The sequence below is a fragment of the Onychomys torridus genome, chromosome 13 (assembly GCF_903995425.1).
Source record: "Onychomys torridus chromosome 13, mOncTor1.1, whole genome shotgun sequence".
Taxonomy (NCBI): Eukaryota; Metazoa; Chordata; class Mammalia; order Rodentia; family Cricetidae; genus Onychomys; species Onychomys torridus.
The window spans coordinates 19441457-19461608 of NC_050455.1; positions in this window are offsets into that span (position 1 = coordinate 19441457).

Sequence of the window (20152 nt, forward strand, 5' to 3'; positions counted from 1 at the left end):
TTTTTAAATTAATTGTTATTGCCATGCATATATGAATATGTATATGCTTATACATTCCTAAATATAACCTGTTAGTTTCATCTAATGTTACTTGTATGTATGGTTTCAGCACTGACCATTAGGTATTGGACAACCAATTGTGTGATCTTCTCCAGGGAAGAGCTCTTCTCCCATTCCAGTGTGTCTCCTAACAATATCAGGGTGTAGGTTTTAAATTATCATGGAATTTTGTTAGTACTCAATATCTTATATCAGAAATTTGTCACTAACATTAAAAATATGGAGAAATTTTACTTTAACATCTCTCATGTCAATGTTTCCAAAGCAATCACTTTAGGGACTCTACTCAAAGTTGAGAGACAATATGCTAGAAATACTTTGGCTCTTCTACTGGATTTCCATTGGAAGCCACAGTACTTCTTAAGAATATTCTCCATAACTTTAGAGTGAATTGTTTAGAGAAATAGACAAAGAGAAAATTAGATTAGTATGGAGCATGATCAAGGAAAGGCTATGTTTCTGATGTCAAGACAGGAAAATAGCATGGCTTAAATATTAGTTCTGAAGAAAAATTTTAAAGGTTATTGCAAATGCATTTTAAAGGTTGACAGCCTCATTAGAGTAAATGGATGCACTCCCCAAATGATGGCTTTGAAAGACAGCCCTCACTGGAGTGTATAAATTTAGGGGTGTCTGCATGGATGGGTATAATTAGGAAGTCTAATTTATTTCTTTACTTCCTCACCTTGGACTAGTATACCAGGTGGGGTCATGGACATTGCTGCATTACTAACCTGCAAAAGCCTATTAATGCTGTCTGCCTCCTGAGACCCTGGGCTGAAGACTGTGGAAGACAAGAAGGCTACAGCTTTGACAAATACCCTCAGGGTCTGCAAAATGGCAGTGCTGGGAGGTGTGTGCCAAATCGTGTTTGGCTTTGGCCCCATAACTTGTGAGTCTGTCAAAGACTCATCACGTCAATTGGTGGAAAATGGATTACTGTCATTCTTCAAGGCATGCCACATCATTCCCCATTGATTGGCATGCCAAATCCTTCACAAAGTAATGAGTCAGGGACGATTCGAATCATCATCCAACTGTCAGCTTGATTGCATAGCCCTCTATCAATGGGATTAAGCTGGTGTGGCGTCCAAAATGTAATGAAACACATTACTTTACTTGAGAAGTTGACAAGAAGACAGGGATGCTGGACCCAGGAGGCCGAGGCATACAGGAAAAAAAAAACTAATAAAAGTCAGGAGAGAGAATTGATAGATGATATAAATACGCTTTTTTCTTGCCTCACAGGAGATGCTGTGGCTAAAGGAAATTATACTTCTCTTCAAAGAGAATTTAAACTGAAGAGGACATGCTGGAATTCATCTGGTTTGCTCTTTAAAAAAATAAAGAAACTGAGGTAAAGAAGGGTCAAGATGTTAGCTAACATGGAAGCAATGTGAAGGCAATACCATGCATGTTCTTTAAGGGGAAGAGGCAGTTTTCCAAGTTGGTTCTTCCACTAACTAGCTGTGTCACCAGACAAAGCTGTCAATCTGTCTTCATGTGCCTAATGGAGATAATCATGAAACATACATCACACATCAATATCCACATGTGTGTATAGACAGTGCATCACATATATCACAGATGTATTATATGTCATTTAAATCTGTGTGGGAGTATATAGGAACAAGTCTGAATATAAAATGACTATTACTTTATCAATAGTTCTTAACAAACAACAACACATTTAGGACAGTGCCTCAGTGCTGTTACCTGAATTAGTTTGCATTTGGCATTTACATAAACATAGCACGCAAGACTCCAAATTCCTTACTTTTCATTTACTTTAGTGATCTCAACATTTCTCTGGAAAATAACATTCCTCACAAATTCTTATCTTCCACAAATTACTTTAGTTAATGCAATCAAGCAAGCCTGCGGCTCTTGCAATGGTTTTGTAGCCAGTAATATGTTAGGGTCTCTTCCTTATGGATAAAGCCACAAGCCTGAAGCTCCACTCCATGGTGTTGTGGAATGTATTCACAGCAGGTAATATTTCCCCAACAGTTGCATCACATCACCTATATTCTGTTGTCTTTTGTTCTTCTATCCATTGTTTGATCTGGCAAGAGGTTTGCCTTGCACAAAACATCTATCTATAGGACATTAGACTACAATTTTGATTCAAGATCTCCAGTATTATTTATTAAATGTACATTTAGTTATGGGTTGGAGAAATGCCTCAGTGGTTAACAGGACTTGTTCCACCCAGGTTCTATTTCCAGCACCCAATTGGTGGCTCACACTGTCTGTAACTTCAGTTCCATGGAATCCCCTGAACTCCTCTGTCTTTTGTGGATAACAGGCACACATATGGTACACAGGCATATATATATGTATAGACAAAACACATTAAGTTGTATGTTTGTTTATATTATTTTGTAGTTTAGAAAGTTTTCCATACTTAGGGTAGAGAGTGTTATATTATTACCTGAAAAATCTACTTAACCACTTCCTGAACTGGTTATTTGGGCATGTATCTGAACTAAAAACACCATGCCATGTTTTAGAGCCCATCAGAAGAAAGTTGGGCATGCAGATCTAAGGGAACTCCTTAGACACGTGCTCCAAATGGGAACTTCCACCATACCTCTGCAGGTTCTTTTGGTGTAGACTTTATGCAAAGTTCTAGAAGTCATGTCTTCTTTTTATTAAGAAATGTTTTATTCATTTTATATGCCAATCACAGATTCCCCCTCTTACCTCCTCCCACCCTTGCAGCCTCCCCCCATCCACCCTCTTTTCTCTCCTACAAGAAGGTAAGGCCTCCCATGGGGAGTCAGCAGAGCCTGGTACCTTCATTTGAGGCAGGTCGAAGCTCCTCCCCCTGCTTCAAGGATATACAAGGTGTCCCACCATAGATAGTAGGCTCCACATGCACCAGGGATGGATTCTGATCCTACTGCCAGGAAGCCCCTTAAGCAGATCAAGCTACACAACTTATACAAAGGGCCTAGTCCAGTCCCATGGAGGTTCCACAGCAATGGAGGGTAGGGCATGGGGATTGAGAACATAAAGGAATGTGATGGTCCAGCAGGAACAGGGATGGAGTGGAATTCATGTCTTTATAGTGGCCTTAAAAATTCAGAATATGCATCCAAAGAAGAACAGTCTTCAATCAAAGAAGTTGACAAAATCCTATACACTGTGTCTTATTTAGCACAAATATTAACTAATATACTAAAGACCATCAGACATCCCCTGGAAAAGGCCAGTTTACCTTTGTTCTGTCCACTATCTGTGCAGCAACATTGATATCCAAAGTTGTTCCATGTATAGGTAGAGTCCACCATAGCACCTAGAATAGGTCCTGACATAAAAAAAAAAAAAAGACTCGAGGAATTCTTACATGAGAATATTATGGTATAAATAATCCAATGTATTATTATTTAAAGAAAGTGGTTAGGCTGATGTATTTTGTACTGTGGTAGGCAGTGGGAAAAGAGCACAAAACAATGAATGTGACCCATGTACTGGCCTTTAAGGAACCTGGAGATGACTGGACAAAGCAGAAACATTTGTAAGTGATTAAATATCAAGCACATTATATTTGGTCTTGGACTAAACTGAGTTCAACTTTTGACATTACCACTTACTGTTTAGAGGATTTAACTTAACATGTCATTACTCCAAGCTATGGTCTTCTATATTCATACAAAATGAGTATCCACATCCATTATTCATAAGTACATTGTTAATGCAATATACACAAAGGAAAGGGAAAATATCCAGTCTCAGGATCCCCAGAACCAACCAAGACCTGAACACAGTCATCACTCAAATATTTGTTGAGTGGATTGTGACTTAGGTAATTTTATGTTTATAGCTTTTACCAAGCATGATACCTGACATGGAGTAGTTGCCTAAAAAGGTATTGCTGGATAAACCAGAGAATGATTCAGAGGAACATTTTCTAAGTGTGGCACACATAACACCCTTATTTTCTCATGCTTATTTTCCTATTAATTTGTTGCATTTTAGCCACTCAAATGGGAAACTGTGAATTCAGAACATTTGTGGTGACATGTCCAATGACTGTGCTCACCATGGGTCTCTTCTGCCTATCTCCAAGTAGAGCAGGACTCCAGAGATATTATGCTCTGCATCTGTGGAATGAAAGCAGAGGAGCAAGCCACCTGGTTTGTTCCCTTTAGTTCCTCTCTGCATGCTCTGCCCCAGGTAGTGCCTGTCCTGTCCTTTTAGCACAGAGAACATGTGAAATCAAGAGACTTTGTTATAACGTGAATCATCTGTCTGTCATAGTGGAATGAGTTATACTATCTGAAATTGTTCACAATTCAATACATTTTACTGAATTCATAATATGATAATACTAAAATGAAAAATTACTTCATATAACATGATACTTAATTCAACTCCAAGAAATAGAAATTTCCAAATTATTCAATTTCCACCAGAGATTTTTTTCTTCAAAACTTAGGAAAGGTTACTGTGACTGACAAGAGTACTTTAAAGAACTCTCCAGAGGCACCAGCCATCTATCAATCAAAAACTATCAGTTGATAGTTAAGAGCAGCTATTTAACTTTAAGTTAAATTATCTTAATTAGAGGAAATTGAAAGTGAACATTTAAATATGTTAAATAGTAAATGTGTATTCAAGCATTTGAGATGTCTTAAGTGTGATAATAAGGTTAAAATTTTAAGTTTGCATTTTGAAAATTAGTATCTTATATTGATGGTAAAACCGGCATTGGCTAAAAGAGCTTCAGAAAAATATTTATAATCAGAATTTGAAGCAGGCTCAGACTTTGAACAAGATGGTGAAGAAATGATTTTACAGATGTATGTACACACTTCCAGATAATATACATTTGTAATATGCTGTATTATGAATATATATATATATATATATATATATATATATATATATATAATAGTGGTGTGTATGTTTGTGTGTATATGCATATATATGTATATTTCTCTGGAAAAGTATTACCAGTGTACATTTCATGATCAGTGACAAACTAGTTAAAGGAATTTGGTCTATGTTTTTAAGTTGTTCATTTTAAATCTTGCACATTGACATTGACAAGCCTGTGGATGTCTAAATTTTCTCTGTCAATAGTTAAAGAAATGAACAATATGAATAATTGTAAATAGATCAACCTGGTAAGAGATGAGTCTAAGATTTCAGAAAATTTAAATTTAAGATGTCAACATATAAGCTCTGAAAATGGCAACATTGAAGAACAGACACTAATCTTGATAGAGAGGAAGAAGTCAAGGAGAAAAGGCTGAAGCTATTAATTCTTTAAGGTATTTGAATGAGAAAATTTTATTTCCATAATAAAATGAAATCACAATTCTGGAATAACTAGTACATAAAATACAGGAAAATAATTGCAGCCATCAGAACAACGAGTCTATAGCCTGTGAAGATACGAACACTTGAGTTGGAAGCCCAGATAGGACAAGAATTCAAAGTAGGAAACTGTTATGCAAAAAAATGAAAGAAAAAAGAAAGAAAGTCAAGTACATGTTAATTGCAAATAAAAAACAACATATTTTGCTTAGCACATACAGTTATTTGAGATAAATCCTGTCAAACTTCATTACTAGACATGGCAAGACAGGAGACATACAGTAAGTACATATGCAAATGATACATTGTGGGAAAAATTATCTAAGGCAGGGTAGAACTAATTGGTTTTAGATTGAAAACATCCTCTTCTGTAGAAATTCCTGATAAATAAGATTCTAGTAGCAGTTATTGGACTTTAGAGTGTGTGTTTTCAAACTAATCAAGAGGATATGTGAGATTGGCCTTGTAGGGGGTACATTAAACTTGACAGCAAAGATAGTGAAGGGTTAAGGAGGAAGCAGTTGGATGCGTGGAAAGCTTGACGCCAAAACTGCAATTGAGTTCTCACAGGTCGGGAAAGCTTTGGGGAGTTTGTTTCCCTCATCACACCACTGAAATATGCCATGGGAAATCCGGCATGTACTGAAGCCCTGTTTACACATCTACATCATAGGACCGACCTCCATGTTTCATAACAAGAGAATAGATGTAAAAAATAGAGCTTATTATACTGATGGAATTTTCTTTAGCCATAAAAAAAAAGGATGACGTAACAATGGTAAGCGTATTAATCGAAAACTAAGCCAGTCTCAAAAGTACAAATGTCACCCTTTTCTCTCATTTGTGTGGCTCTGTTTTCAGGTTATGAAAGATCAGATGCAAACAGACAACATGAAAGTAGAAGTGACGTTGACCGGGGCACAAAGTGGACTAACAGGAAGGTGGAATTGGAAGAGAAGGGGAGCTTAGTGTGTTACAGGTAGATGCACTCAAAGCATGCTACACACATGCATGAAAATGCTGCTATGCAACCATGCATGGGAACAAATAACAGTGTTTTCTTTTCTTCTTCCTTTAATATACCCTCTACTATGGTTGATAGAGTCACTTTTGGTTACCACAAGTATTAACAATTCCTAATCCAAAATAGGGAATGTTCGGGAGCTCAAGACTCTATAGTCACACTTAGGTTTATTCTTTATGAAATTAGCCTTTGGTTTCCTGGTTCAGTTTTAAAGAGCCATGTAAAGAAGTAAGATACAGCCAGCCAGTGGTGCTGGTCTGAAGTCTGGAGAAAAAACAACATTTCCCATTTTCTCTTGAATTGTCAACTGGAATTTAATATTTTTATAGTTGTAAAATAAGATTCACCTGGGAAAGGTTTTCAGCTATCACCAGTACAAGCACAATGAAGGCTTGGTAATTTCCCAGATTTTCCTATATCATGTTCAATATGGAGTTCCCTGAGACCAGTGGTTCTCAACATTCCTAATTCTGCGACCCTTTTAATACAGTTCCTCATGTTGTGGTGACCCCCAACCATAAAATTATTTTTGTTGCTACTTCATAACTGTAATTTAGCTACTGTTATGAATTGTAAGATAAATATCTGTGTTTTCCCATAGTCTTAGGTGACCCCTGTGAAGAGACATTAGAACCCCAAAGGGGTTGTGACCACAGATTGAGAACCACTGCTCTAAACCATTCCTATAAAAGAAATTGTCACAGACAAGGAAGGTCTTCTTGCCAAGGGGCACAAGCGGTGTGTGAAGAACACTAAGAAATTCCAGGCTCCAGTGTGCCCAGCACATGACAAAACTGAATCACCAAGTCAAAACGGTCATTAAAGACTGAACTACCTAAGAAACTCTCAACTCCATCACCTTTGCATAGGACTCCCAAGTCTTCAGGGGCCTCGTCAATGTGTAATAGATGGCCAGGACAGCCTGGCTCTCTAGAGGATATCAAATTCTCCTCATTAACCTGCCTTTGAATAATTTCTCAAAGTTCTTCAGATGGCAGAGAAATAGATTGGTACCTCTTTTCAGTTAAAGTGTTATGAGCAACACCAGATTCATACACCACAGTTTCAGAATAGAGTCATTGTATGCTAGTTGTACTTTGTATGAAATTTTATTTTAAAATGGAGGTAGGTAAAATCCACACTATGCACAGACTTGTCCTTAACACTGATCCAAGTTTCAAATGTGCAGAATATCAAAGTCACTTTGTCCACAATTCTCAAAAAAAAAAAAAAAAAAAAGAGAGAAAAGAAAAGAAAAATCCACATTCCTTTACCTGACAGATGAGAAGCACAGAGCTACATTTTTCTTAACTAAGGGTCCCACACATTGGCAATTTTGTCAACCCAGATGTAAACATCACTGCCGTGTCCGAATCATAATAAATTTTGTTTACCCTAGTTAGACACTGGCTTTGCTTACATTTTAGTTAAAATAGCTGAAGATTGATCCTCCTGTCAGAGCCACTGGAAAATTGAGAGTCTTGTGCAAGTTGTAAGCTTTCTGCTTAATCTCCTGGAAACTTTTTCAATTTTCCTTTTAGTAACACCACAAGGCTGGTGCTGTGCCCCGCAGAGGAGGGTCGTTCTTCAGCCCTTACCCTTTTCTACTTAGCTGTCTAGCTTCACGCAAATGAAACCATCAAACACATTAGCAAAAACTTCTACTCCAGGCTGTCACCATGGGGTAAAATTGATCACAAATTGCTGATAATGAATCAGGAAAGTCACCAGTTGCACTGTGCTTGATCACATTCTCACAAGAGGAATATATTACTGAATATGGCAAGATTACTCATGCATAAGAATTTAGAAATGATTCCCCAGTAGCCCACACTTAGGAGGAAAGAAGAATTCTGCTGAGGAAGTAGAATCCACGTCCTGCATAAAAATTATTTTAAACTGCTTATCGGATTATGGTTAAGAGCTTAATGCTTACTTGAATAATTCTCCACTATTTTCTGGGCTGAATGTATGTTAATCACACATTATTTCTAGATAGTATCCTGATCACTGTCATCAGCTAAGTTTCCTGATTGAAAGGACAATGATTCTAATAAAGTTCATACAACTAGGGCAGTTTATAAATCAATCCTTGCCAGGACAAATTAGGAAGCAAAGCATACTCCTCTTTGAGGTTTCTTTTCTCCTTGAAGGTTTTTCGTTTCTGTTGTTTTCCTTAACTTCCCAGGACCTCTTTCCCTTTCTGCTCTCCTACAGTGCCTTTTAATGCCTATTGAAAAATGCATTTAGTTTAAACAAGAGTCATCAGGACTTAGAATACCATATGGCCGGAATGGGATTGTTGTATGGATCTTAGGAAAAAATGTGACCAAGATGTTAGCATCTGCACATCTTCTGGTCAGCTCTCTTGGAATATGGAGCTAATGTATTCTCTCCCGATGGAGCCTGTGTCCTTGCCCATTTGCAAGCAGCTTATCATGCCAAGTGATAGCAGCTGATGAAAATGCAGATTCTGGGGAAAGAGGCTGAGTTCAATTACAAGGAGATGAAGTTGAGATTTTTGAAATAAGGGTTTCCCAGACTCTGATGGGCAGCCAGGATCAGGAGGAGGAGAAGTCAATGGGGAAGTAGAACATAATTTGTGGATTGGCTATTTTATTCTGATCTGAAGGTCTTATTATCTAAAGATATTTTGACCAGTGTCTTCTGTTTTGTTCAAGCTTAGAGGGCAATGTGCCTTCAGCTAAGAAAACAATGACTAAAGAATCACTTGAAAAGCTTTTCTTTTGTGCTTTATCACCTTCAAGCTCACAGTCATCACCAAGGCTACTATAAAGAATTTGCCTTGCTAGGAGACCCTGTTGTAATAGGTGAGGGATATTTAAACCTCTGGATTCAAATGGAGCCACTAATGCCTCAAATGTACATGGAAGAGATAATATAAAAGCCTGTCTGTTTATTATATCTAGCTAGCTAGCTAACTATCCATCTATTGGTCCATTCATCTACCCATCTACCCACCTATCCATCCATCCACCCACCCACCCACCCATCCATTCATCCATCCATCTGTGTTTCTATGTGTATGGGTTCACAAACTCCATGGTACATGGTACAGCTGTGGAAGGGAGAGGACAAATCATGGGTCAACTCTTTCTTTCCACCATGTGAATTCTAAGGAATGAACTTGGGTCATATCCTTTGCCTGCTGAACCTAGCTAAGAAGCCTGTCTTTACTCATGGTTGTAAACTCCTGTTCTCTAATACTTATCAATATAAATAACGATAGATCACACCCATCTTCTCTCAACTTCTTTCAGCAGATGTGACTGTCCTGGCAGTCCTTAACTACTGTCAAGTTTTTGTTATAAAATGGGTAGACATTAAAAACCACAAAAGTTCCTCCTTGAATAAATTTCATGCCTGTGAATTCCTGATCTAGTTTTACCCACATTTGCATGTTTTTAAATAGAGACACCACCACAAAATCCTAGTCATCCTTTAATTCTGAATGTGGTTTTTCAACAAAAAGGTTGTCCCTGGATACATAACTCTAGGCAAGACCCTCACAAATAATCATGGCACACATCCTTCTTAAGTAAAGAGCTGTGCCCAGTACAACTCAGAATTCATAACTTGAATGTGTGTGAGACTTTAAGAACACATCCTCCCAAACATGAAAAATAATCTATTTCAGGTGACAAACACTTTTTTTTTAATTTGAGAAAAATAAATGTAACATTTATGTTCATCTAATTCTTTAATGGTAGTTTGAAAGAAATGATTCATTATATTTCATTGGGCTGACTCCTTGTAATTCATTATAAATGTGTTTTGGACAGTGATGCATGAAAATGCTTTAACCCCAGCTATTTAATCATCAAACCGGTGTGCTTATAACAATAGGATATTCAAAGCAGGAGGACAGGAAACAAATGCCACGAGATGCATTTTTTTCACTGCTTGAGCTCTAGCCTTCAGTAAGAGCTGACAAATATTGGCATGATATGTCACTAAGAAGCAAAAGATCATGTTCTGACCTTCAACAATCCCCACAATATGTACATTATGTTGATGTGCCCTTTGTTTTTTCTATGTTGATGTGCCCTTTGGTTTTTCAATCTTGGTTTGCTTTGGCGGCCTCTGCTATTTCAGGATGAGCGAGATCATTCCACCAAGGTTCCAATGCCATCGTTTAAGCCAAGGAATTAACTAAAGGTGAAGACTCTTTCCTCCACTATTTATTCCAGTTTGATGCGTCTGGGAGTCGGGACACACTGAAAGGTGGAGCTGAGGAATAAGTGATATCTTTCCATAGGACGATAGAAGCCAAGCGATTTCACCAGACCAGGTACACGCTTTCAGTATAGAATTTGGGTCCTAAGTAGAAACCTCTTAGGAGGATTTATCTGAGGGGATCATCACTTTTGCTCTTGTTCTTTGAAGCAGGAAGCCACCCATGTGTGAAAATGTGAAAGGCTGCTGGGTTCCTTTTCTCCTCTTCCTAATTTAAGGAGGTGTATCTCCTCTCCTCTAGTAGCTTCCTCCCCTTAGCTTTCTTTAAATTTCTCAGGTGTTTAAAATCATCACTGTATATTTGTAGTTTAATTGTGTTTTCCTTAGTGCTCTGGCTAGTTTTGTTTACACACTCATAGGGCAGACATATTAAGACAAATGACTACTTAGCTTCTTTCTTAACACAAGTTGTAACTCATGCTATACCCTTAGAAATAATTTTTAAGTTTATTATTTAATCACAGATTGTATTTAAAAGCATATGTGCAAAAATAAATCATAAGCATTGTTCAGTAACAGCTTCCTTTTAAATTTTTTCTTATTTTTCTTGTGCATTCTGACTTCTCAAATAAATTGTGTATGTGACCTCAAGGCTCACCAATATAATCACCCTCAAGGATAAACAAGGCTATCTTTTGTGTACGTAACCATCTCCTCAAACTTAGAATGAGGGACAGAGCCTACAACTCAAGATTCCTTGTTAGAAATGATGTCCTCCATTCTAAAAAAAAAAAAAAAAAAAAAAAAAAAAAAAAAAAAAAAAAAATTCCATTCATTTAGAAAAAAAAAAAAAAGCTTTTGCTTCTCATGACTAGTGACAACACTAGGATTGTGTCATGAAAATGCAGAAGAAAAGAAAGGTCCATGTAGCTGGCAAAGCATAAAGAGTTCTGTGTTGATGGAGTGTGTTGATGGAGTGGCAAAAGCAGAGGTTTGCATAGGATAAAAGAGGCACTACTGAAGCAACTTGGAAAAGAACTGTCTTCAGTTCTGCACACTTCCACACTGGGAATTGGAAGGCTTGCTTACAAACATTCTTCTACCATAGTACATATAATTAACCATTGTCTAGATCTGATAATTAAGACTATCTTCTCAGCCCAGTGCCATGTCATATGCCTATAATCTCAAATACTCAGAGGCCTGAGTCAGGAGGAATGAAACTCCAAGAATCTGTCTCAAAAATTTAAAGAGACCTCAACAGTAAATTGCTTGCTTGAAATGCATAAGGCCCTAACTTTAATTCCCAAATCTCCTGCAAAAGAAAATACAGGGGAGGCAAATCCTCCTACAATGACCACATTTAGTTGAAAACATGAGATCACTGAACTCAGGACTGGGGAGAGGTGCACATGCCATGCTTTGATAAACCAGTTCCAGGTGACAGCAGAATTCATGCAGGAGTTAGACCTACTGAAGAACACTAGGTCTGAAGTTACCAAGCATACCCCACACAGGGATTCTTTCAAATCTGAAAGACCGCTGAGTGAGTGATGAAGAACTGCTACATAGGCTGGTCTAGAAAGAGGTGGTGGGAGCAACTTTTTTGCTTGGGGCACAGAGAGGCACACTGGGGGAGTAGCCATTGTCTGAACACCCTCTCATAGAGTAGTGAAGTGCTACTTGGCACTTGAACTGTCTTTTGTAGGTGCATTTTGACAAAGTTGTAAATAATATCTCTTGTGTATGATGAAAAAAATTAACAAAAAAGGTATCACAGGTTCTAAAACAACTCTGTACAGAAACAGTTTTGATGTTCACAATAATGTCAGTCTTTCAAGGTGAGGATGACTGAAATACTTTCACTGCTCTTTATGTCACAGGGAATTCCAGCTCCACAGAAGTACTCTGGGGGAAGAAAGTTTAAGTCTCTCTCCAGCCAAGCCAAATTAAAATTTTTGCAGTTGTTGTATTCAGTACCACATTGGGAACATGAAGAATCTTTTTATTTATTTTTTTCATTTCCCACCAAATAAACTCTGTTTTGCCTGAGGAAACTTTCATTTAGATCTGTGTTCGCAGCAGATTCGACTGTGGCAGCATTATCCCACAACATTTCCATTCTTGTCAGAATCCCCGAAGATAAGGCTTTATTTTGATAATTCATGTGGCTGGGTATCAAACAGCTGCCAAGATATCTACTGACATCTGCTGTTCAGCTCCTATCGGTTTGTCCCATCTGGCTCAAATTCAACAGGACTCGAATCAAGGCTGAACAACATCACAGGACCTTCAAAAGCAATTTCATGTTGTTTTTAGAAGCATCAAGTATTCTTTCTAATTCTTTAGAGTCATACACAGGGTTGCCTACTCACCTATAGACAACTCTGAATCTTTTCAGATTAGACTTTGCAACATGGTTCCAAGTGTTAAATATTAAATTTAACGAATACTAAATTAATATTTACTGTTCAACTCCACTGACTTCTGTTTAGTGTATAAACAGTAAATGTGTCATTTGATGGTAAATGATTAATATCCATGACATTAAAAATATTTATTGACTTACACTACATATATCCAGGGGGGCTTTCATCTTGAGCTTGTTGTACTCTTTCTTGGTCATATTACAGGTAGCTCATAACATCCTTCCTCATGTTCATAGTCTATCTAGTTATTAAATACCTTCTGTTCCAGTTCACAACTGTCATGAAAAGGAGCTACCATGATAATCATGGCACAGAACCAGTAACAAAACTTCACCATGCTGATGTGGGACAGAAAAAAAAAAAAAAAAAACAGTATTTTTATTTAAAACAGGTTGATTATAAATGCAATCTATTTCTAAAGATAAAAAGGGGATATGATATAGATATGATAGGATAAAAGGGTAGATTAATGAACTTCTAAAGAGCAACAACTCATTTAAAATGTTTTACATTGGTATAGATTTTAGTCTATTGATACAAACTTAAAGTTAATTTTGTTATACTGTGTGTATATTTCTACTCTTGTTTAAGGTATTATGTTTGTACAGCCCATTTAAAATTGTAATGGATAATTAAAAATAGATTAATAACTGGTCATCTATGATAATCATACTCATAGCCATGTTAGTTAAGTCTTCTATGTATACACAGAGATATTTCAGATAGACAGGTAATCTTCAAACATTTCAAAGGTCTACAGAATATGGCATTTAAAATATTTTTAAAATTTAGACTTTCTGGACAGTGAGACATGTCTGCTCCTGGCAGCACTGATTTACTTCAGAGAGGAGGATGGGCATTGAAGACACTTCATATGGAGTTTATCTTCACCTTGGCAAAAATAGCCATTTGGGCAAGAAACTGTTCTTGCCTGGACTGCTCGATCACCGGGACATGCAGGACCCATAGAAAGGTGACCACTAAACTTTGCTTTCAAAATGGTCCTTCAGGTTCCTGCTTCACAGAGGAAACTGCCAGACATTCTACAGGACACTGAGAGAAATGACAGAGAGACTCTAGCCCTGTGGGCTAAAGACAAATGCCCCAACTTTACAAAGGAACATTAGGTGACTGTCTAGGCTGCCAGCTGTCTCTGTCTACTCTGCAAGACTCCCAAATGTTGCTTGCATCCTTCTCCCAGTTCTCAGGTAATATTATATCCTTCTGAGGTCTTTGATGTGGTTGAAGATTAGATAGTCATAATTTCCTCAGTTATGATAAAAGATAAGTTAGATATAAAACCTTAGACACAAATATAAGATAGATAGGATATCTTCTTTAATATTGTAACTGTAATTCTTGCTTGATAATTGTTTTGTTATATGTAATTGTACTATGTAAAAGTTAAAACCTTGCTTAAAAAAAAAAGAAAAGGGGAAGTGCTGTGGATATCGCTCTGTGTAAATAAAGTTCTGATTGGCCAGTGGCCAGGCAGGAAGTATAGGCAGGACAAGAGAGAAGAGAATTCTGGGAAGTAGAAGGCTGGAAAGAGACACCGCCAGCTGCCGCCATGAAAAGAAACATGTAAAGACACTGGTAAGCCACAAGCCATGTGGCAAAGTATAGATAAGCAGAAATGGGTTAATTTAAGATAGAAAAAGTAGATAACAAGCAGCCTGCCACAGCCATACAGTTTCTAAACAATGTAAGTTTCTGTGTGCTTTCTTTGTTGGGTCTGAGCGACTGTGGGACTGGCAGGTAAGAGAGATTTGTCCTGACTGGGCCAGGCAGAAAAACTCCAACTACACCATGCTGTTGAGCCCAATCTCTCAAACTCATCAGGGCTGGTGACTCTCCTGCAAAGCTGCATAGTATGTAGTCAGTCTTGTGTCCCCCTTGGGTTTACTATGCACCTGAAACCCCTTCAGAGAAAAAAAAAAAAATACATAGTCTTCAGTTAAAATTCAGAGAGACACCAGGAAGGAAAATCCACTCGGCCAAACCTCACAGCAAATTAATGTCAGAACAAAGATGAAAACAGAGACTTGACTCAACACACTGGTCTTTAAAGAACTTCCCTGGACACAGTGACACAGAATGTGTTTACTAAAGCAGAATAGAAATGTGTTTTCACTTCAGAAACAAGTGTGGCTCAGAAAACCAGAAATAAGTTAGCATAAATAGAGGATTTTATCTACATTTTCAAGAAAACTATGATGAAATAAACTTAAGAGTTCGGAAAGAAGAGCATTGTAATTAACAAGCTAACTCATTTCCATTGAGCCCATAAGTAAAAGTTGGACATTGTGGCAACTGTTTATCATCAAGACCCTAAGGAAAGACTTAGTTTCTCACAAATATTACAAAATATATCTATTGTGATCTTCCAAGGATGTATTTGTGCTTTTTACTCTCCCCTATTTGCACCAGGCACAGGTCCTCTTGGCTACAGGATAAAAGGTGATCTGCTAGGGAGGGATTCCTAGAATCAAGCTAAGTGAGAGCTCTGTTTTCTATCTCTTTCCGTACAAACTTCTCTTCTAGAATCCTCCAAGAATGATTTCCCTAATTTTTCCTAAACCCATGTTCAAGGTCTGTCACTGTATTTCCTTCTTCTCTCTGCTCCCAGAAATCAATCATAACCTAGTGGGCTGAACTTCTTCCTCCTGCCCCAAGGAAGGCTCACTATTGTATTTTGGGCTTACAAATTCCGAATGGGGTGTCCACACAAAAACAAAGGACTCTGCAGAAGTGAATAGACTTAGGATGGGAAAGGAGAAAAATGAGAGCCAAAAGGCATCAAGGGCTGTAGCCTGTTCTTATGTCATTATATTCTCTACTCAAAGCTGATGGTCTGAGTCTTCAATATATTAAACACTTTCTTTTATTAGCTGATGATTATCTTAATATTTAGATATGGACCATGAAGTCCTCCTCCAGTGTCCTTTGCTAACTCTGTGATTAGATCAGGGCTGATATCTCCTCAGGGAACATGAATGTGCTACACAAAGAAATTTCAAGTAATTTGGTGAATGCAGTCAAGAATAGACTAAAGCTTTTTTTCAAAATAATTATCATTTAAGATTTTGACCACATAACCAGGCAAGGTCCTCCAGCATGATTACAGAGAGTTTAAGGTCCCTTTTTCTTTTCTAGTTTTGTTGACAAGTCCTATCCAGTTGTTGAGATTGTGTCAGGTTTCTATTCTATATTTTTCCAATGGAGACTCAAATAGAAAAAGTCTTTAGTTTCTTCCTCCCATGTCCATTCCAAAAAACTGAGCAAATTTATCCTAGCCCTCCATCTCTCTTTATAGAGCAATGGCATTTTTATTGAAATGAGAAATTTGCATGCCCATTTCAAAGTGCTAATTCTTGCTCAAAATAGCTTTGGCATAATATGATGCAAGATATCTCCCCAAAGCAGGAATTGCTGAATGAACACATTCAGTTCAGGGAATTCGGAGGTTGTGCCCAGCATTTCACTACGTCTGCCAACACAGCCCCTCTCTCACCACTCAAGAACAATTCCATCTTTGCTTTGAGTAGAACTTCTGCAGCTTAAGAGGTGATAATTTCCTCCTGTCAGACACCTCATATTCTGCATGCCCCTTATCTGGCCTGTGTCTCATAAAGACAAGGCAATGTAATTTTCCACCCACCTGTAGAAAAGAGTTAAGTTTTATTTCCTATGTACTTCCTAATATGCAGCCCCAAGAAAGGAATTCATTATCCACATGTGAAGTAATTATCCTCAAGCAAAGTGGAGTGGAAGCACATAAAGTTTAAGTCTGACAGGGAAGGTTTTGAAGGCTCACTCCCCCACCCCATGCATGCTATATGATCCCTGGAAAATTGCTTAATGTCTCAAAGATTCAGGCTTCTCGCCTGTAAAGCAGAAATAATACACCTATTTTTACTGAGTCCTTGTGAAGATTTGATGAAACGAAGTGCCTAACGGTCCTGGCACCTGGTGGGTGTTGGGTAATTACTATTATTATTCAAGCATCTAAATAACAATCAGCACTCCAGCTATTAATGTTTTACTGTATCCATCACTTCTACCTGAACGATTCCTGTGTGACTTCAAGGCTTTTATCTCCAATCAAGCACTCCCTCTCAGATGTCTTATAATTATCTCAATTTAATCCATGTCATGCAAAACATCATCAGATACAGAAGAAAAAATTTTCTGAAACTCAAAAGGATGTGCCCACTCCTGATTTGTCTGTTTTTGTCTTAAATCGTAAAGAATGTGTGAAATAAGATGAAAAGTTCTGCGGTCTCACCTTCCTCAGCCTCCCAGTGTTTTCTTTGGTGTCTTTTCTTTTTTTCTTCATGATTTTAGTGTATGCAATACATCACTAAATTCTACCGCACGCACTTCGGCAGCGCCTCCCATGTCTGTTATCAGTAGCCCGGTATACTACTTTCACTTTAGGACTTTATCATTGTTTTCATTTCAACATTTTGCAGATACTCATGTTCTCTCATTTTTCTTCTTCTCAAAATATCCTCCTGTGTAGTGTAAACATTTATTTCAATTTATTTGTTTTATTTTGATAATGCACTGTTTTGCCCGCATGTATGTCTTTGCACAGTGTGTGCCAAATGCAATGTCAGAAAAGACTACCAGTGTTTGTGAGCCCCCTTGTACGTGGTCAGACTCAAACCCAGGTCCACTGTAAGAGTATCCAGTGCTTTTAACCACTGAGCTAGCTCTCCAGCCCCTCCAATGCAGATTCTACTGTTGCCTCATTGAGTAAGCAAAGCATTCCTTTGAGACGTTGGGTCTCAAGACTCTTTGAAATCTACCCTACCTTTCTCTTCCATCTCAATCAATACTATACCACATAGGTTATGATTTTACATAAAATAGGCTTTTCTTTCTGCTTTGTCTATGCTACTTCCTTCTGTAAAGAACATATTCTACCCCATGCCTTGCCTGGGCAAAACAGTAGAGCTGGCCAGAAGACATGAGAGCAGGAGAACTGGCCCCACTCCTTCCTGTCTGCTGCAGTGGATGAGCTAGTCTGGACAGTGCTGGAGTGTTTGCCCTGGTGGCGATGGTGAGGGAGAGCTGGCAAGCTGACCAATCCAACTACCAAGCAAGTCCAGAACTAGGGCTATGAGTTGGCCCACCCCAACATTCATCTCATTTGCATGAAGCTAGAGCAGGTGGAGGAGCCGGACCTACAGATACAAAGCTGTGGGATCTCTATGACACAAGGTAATAAAAGGATATCCAAGAGGAGTCCCAGTGAGGGCCCAGTGTCCAGAGTGTAGCAAAAGCCAGAGGACTCAAGCCAGACCAATGACTTATTGCAATGAACACTTACAAGTAAAGAAGTATGGACTAGAGGGTTCACTGTGTCACACTATAGCTTCCATGATGAGACTTGTCTGTTTGTTTGTTTTGCTTTTACATTTTCTTCTATTTGAGGGGGAATGTGTTACAAGGGCCAAGGGTGGATATAAAGGGACACAGAGAGAATAGGATTGGGAATACATGATGTGAAATCCACAAAGAACCAAGAAAAAGTAAAAATAAAATAAAGTAAGAAACTGATTCTAGCTCTCACCCCAATTCACATTGCTATTCTAAACCCTAGCACCTCTAAGTTAAAGGGAAGCAGTTAGGATGGGTCCTAATCCAGGAGAAGTGGTAGCTTATGCAAAGAGAAGGTTAGTGAGATGTGAGCACAGAAATATGTCCTATAAACCAGTGAACACTAAGGTCCCTAGAGACAGCAGACAGAGAATCAGAAACTAGGGAGATACTTTACTTTTTTCTCTTCCTTCCTTCCTTCCTCCCTCCCTCCCTCCCTCTCTCCCTACCTCCTTCCCTCCCTTCCTCCTTCCCTCCCTCCCTTCCTTCTTTTCTTCCTTCCTTCCTTTCATTCTTTTTAACGGAGTCTTGCTCTGTCACTGAAGCTGGCTGGAACTTGCAGCAATCCTTCTGTGTCAGCTTCATAAGTACTGGGAAGAGGTCTGAGCCACCATGCCTGGCTTCATGTGCTCCAAAGGAAATCAGCGCTCTCAAGAACTCCATTTTTCACTTCTAATCACCAGAACTTGCAGAACACCAATTTCCATTGTCTAAGATGCTTAGTCAGCTACATTCCCTTACAATGGCCCTAGCAAACCATGCTACCCAGAAATCCCATCACACAGGTGGCACTCTGAGCAAATCACAGCTGACCACACTGGCTGATCTTAAACTCCCACTTGTGCTTGTAGTGTCTATCCACTGTCTACCATTTAAGCATTCATTCTGTGACTCCTCTTTTCTCTGACTACAAAACTTTTGCCTTAAATTTTTAGCTGTAAACATTTTTCCTGGTTCCAGAAAATTGTCGACCCTATTTTAAGCATCTTTTTTCCCCCATTTGCTGGAACCTGGGGTTCTTTATGTTCATGTTGAATCAGGATTAAAAATGGATGCCTTCTGGAAGTCTTCTGATTGTTATTAAAGTGGTAGACACAGCTAATACTGCACTTGCTTCTCTTTCTCCACTTTCCAGTCAAGAACGCATGTGCTGAACTTCAATAAACAGCTGTGGCCCAGAACCAGCAAGTGTGAAAAAAAAATGGCCGGCATGTTCAGGGTGCCAATGCCCAGAAAATGGAGCTTATACAACTGTTATGGCAGGGATGACAGCACAGCTAATGCTAGGAAACGTGGCTCTCCAGTCTTCTTGTAGCGTGAAAGAAGTTATACTTGGCTAGTTTGGGCTACTTGAGTGAGAGCATACCATACTGACCCTGCGTGCTGAAAGTATACTCTGAACAAAGTGTCTTAGGTGTCTTGCTTAACCAATGGAGCCTGCCACTTTTACCTCCCAGTATGGGATGGATGCTCAGCAAGTAAATGGGAAATTCTTTATATCATGTTATGCTCACCAAGGAAGACTAAAACCTAGCAAGTTCAAGTGTCATTACTTTTGTGAAACGCCAACCACAGGTAATCCAGCCCTGAAATGTTGATTTACAGTGTCAGCAATGTTGGCTTATGCTCTCTCTAGCTGTCAGACCTGCAACATCGGTGTTCTTGAGCTAGGTTAAGCTAAGCATGTCAAAGACACTTGTTTAAAAGGTACTGAGCCTAAGTCAAG